This window comes from Solanum stenotomum, chromosome 8 (assembly GCF_019186545.1).
Source record: "Solanum stenotomum isolate F172 chromosome 8, ASM1918654v1, whole genome shotgun sequence".
Taxonomy (NCBI): domain Eukaryota; kingdom Viridiplantae; phylum Streptophyta; class Magnoliopsida; order Solanales; family Solanaceae; genus Solanum; species Solanum stenotomum.
The window spans coordinates 39,176,356-39,179,372 of record NC_064289.1 but is presented as its reverse complement, the minus strand read 5'-3'; the positions used below and the strand labels follow the sequence as shown (position 1 = coordinate 39,179,372).

The 3,017-nt window shown below is 41.9% G+C and overlaps 1 pseudogene; it reads right to left on the bottom strand.

Moving 5' to 3' along the window:
* Positions 1-678: 678 nt before the first annotated feature.
* Positions 679-2,688, bottom strand: LOC125873774 (uncharacterized; annotated as a pseudogene).
* Positions 2,689-3,017: the final 329 nt, after the last annotated feature.

Here is a 3,017-nt window from a genome sequence, read left to right as displayed (position 1 = left end):
CATCCATACCTTATCTAAGAAACTCCAAGAACTTTGGGGATGAACCTTGAAAATCTAGCACCCTAGCTCCAATGGCTTCTTCTTCTTCTTGAGTCTAGAGAGATAAATTTTTAGATAGGAGGGAGTTTTGATTTTAATTTGGATGTTGTGGATAATGACCAAGTCTTGTGTAATTTGATTTTAAAACAATATATAAACAATCCCTAAAAATACCCAAAACACCCCCACTTTAATTGGACTAAAATAGGAAATAACCTAAAAAACCTTCATTAATTTGACCCACCTAGGTCTCACGACCCACTCCACGAGCTGTGGTGAGGACCACGACCCGTGGTCCTGCCTGTGGAGTTGAGGCAGTAGCTCCCTTTTTGGAGCTCAAGGCTCAATCGCCTAAGGCACCCTCATGAGCACCTTGGCGATTCGTGAAGTAGACCACGCCCCATGGTCATGATCGTGGAGGGTGAGGCAGTAGCTAGGCTACTCCATGCCCCTATGCCCAAGTCTTCTTCACGAAAGGTTCCACGAGTCGTGGTCCCTTCCGTGAAGTTTGAGGCAGTTGCTTGGCCAAAGGGTGGCCAAATTCCCATGTCCAAGGGATCCTCACGACCACCTTCACGTGCCGTGGAGTGGACCACGACTCGTGGTCCCCCTCGTTAAGGTTAGGGTAGTAGCTCCTAGCTAGGGGTAGCCTTTGCCTTTGGCCTTGGCTTGACCCCTTTGACTTGGCACTTTCCCCTTGGTCTTGACTCAAATTACCTCATTTTAACCTTAAATGATTTACTAAATCTTCGGGGAGTCATTTTTACGATTTTCACCTTACGTTTAGGCTATAGTTCAACCTACTAATTTTCCGGGTCATTACAATATCTCCCGCTTAGGAACATTCGTCCTCGAGTGACACTTTAAACACTTTTAGGGAAACAACGACTTAAGACTAGTAGCCCATCCTACAAGACATATGAATATTATGCACAAACCATAGGAGGAAACATCAACTCCATATAAACAAGCTCAACGCAACATAAGAAGTAGGAACTACATCTACAAACTCATTATGCATGAAACTCATCAATTCACATAATCATGGGAGGAACTACCTTCTCCAACTCAAACAAGCTCAACACAACAATATGGAGCCAACATGTCATTTCATCAAAACATAACTAAGCATGTTCATCATTTCACCTCATGAAGTCAAAAATGCAATATTCATAATAAAATGCAATTCAACATGAGAAACATATAATTCATGGAAGCTCAATTTATACCAAACATGAATCTGATCAAGAACATGGACAATATAAGGAAATCATGGAAAACTCATACAATATGCAACACTCCCTAAATATCAAAACTCAAGAGAAACTACTTACCTCAAGTTTGAATAGGAGTAGGAGGAAAAAGATGAGGATAATGAGACTTCATATCGGCCTCGGTCTCCCATGAACCACCCTCAACTAAGTGATTCCTCCATAGAACCTTAACGGAAGTTACTTCCTTATTTCTCAACCTCTTAACTTGCCGGTCCAAAATCTCTACTGGAACCTCTTCATAAGAAAGGCTCTCATCAACTCCAAAAACCTCTAAAGGAAGGATAGACACCGGATCACCAATGCACTTCTTAAGCATGGACACATGAAATACTGAGTGAACCAGAGTCAATTCATTTGGCAAGTCTAATTCTTAGGCACCCTTCCTAATACGCTTCAAGATTTTATATGGGCTCATATATCGAGGACTAAGCTTCCCCTTTTTACCATACCTCATCACACCTTTCATAGGTGAGATTTTCACGTAGACCCAATCACCAATCTAAAATTATAGCTCCCTCTTTCTAACATCGGCATAAGACTTATGCTGACTTTGGGCCGTCTTCAACCTTTCTCTAATAGGTCATACTTTTTCAATGGCATCATAAACTAGTTCGAGACCAATTAGAGAAAATTTTCCTACTTCAAACTAACCCACCAGTGATCTACACCTCCTACCATATAATGCTTCAAACGGAGCCATAGTTATGGTTGAGTGGTAATTATTATTGTAGGCAAAGTCAATCAAAGGGAGATGGTCATCCCAACTACCCTTGAAATCTATCACACGCGCCCTCAACATGTCCTCTAAGGTTTGAATGGTCCGTTCTGCTTGACCATCCGTTTGAGGGTCAAAAGTGGTACTAAGTTTAACATAGGTACCAAGCCCCTTTTGGAATGCCTTCCAAAAATGAGAAGTAAATTGAGTACCCCGATCCGAGATGATAGATAAGGGAACCCCATGCAACTTTACTATCTCATTGATGTACATCTTGGCATAGTCTTCCGCCAAAAAGTAAGTCTTGACCGGAATAAAGTGGGCGGATTTTGTAATTCTATCAACAATGGCCCAAATGGAATCATGTTGCCTCCGAGTACGAGGCAACCCCACAACAAAGTCCATATTCACATCCTCCCAATTCCAAGTGGGAATTTCGATATCTTGGGACAAACCTCCCAGTTTTTTATGTTAAACATTGACTTGCAGACAATTCGGACATTTGGCCACAAAACCCGCTATGTCCTTTTTCATTCCATTCCACCAATAGACTTCCCATAAATCACGGTACATCTTGGTAGCTCCCGGATGAATAGAATACGACGAACCATGAGCCTCTTCTAAAATTTTCTCCCTTAAGCCATCAACATCGGAACACATAATCTACCTTGGTACCTAAGAACCCCATCTCCCTCTTGGGAGAAAGCCTCAATGGATTTGTTGAGAACCGATTTTTTCAACTCAATCAAAATAGGATCAAGGTATTGCTTAGACTTCACATCAACAATGAAGGACGATTCGGAACTATGATGGACCATAAACCCACCCTTGGTGGAATCCACTAGTTGGATATCTAACCGGGTCAACCTATGCACATCACGAACCAATTCCTTCTTCTCATCTTCTACATAAGCCACACTACCCATGGACAATATACTTAGGACATCCGCAACTACATTAGCTTTCCCGGGGTGGTAAAGGACACTCAT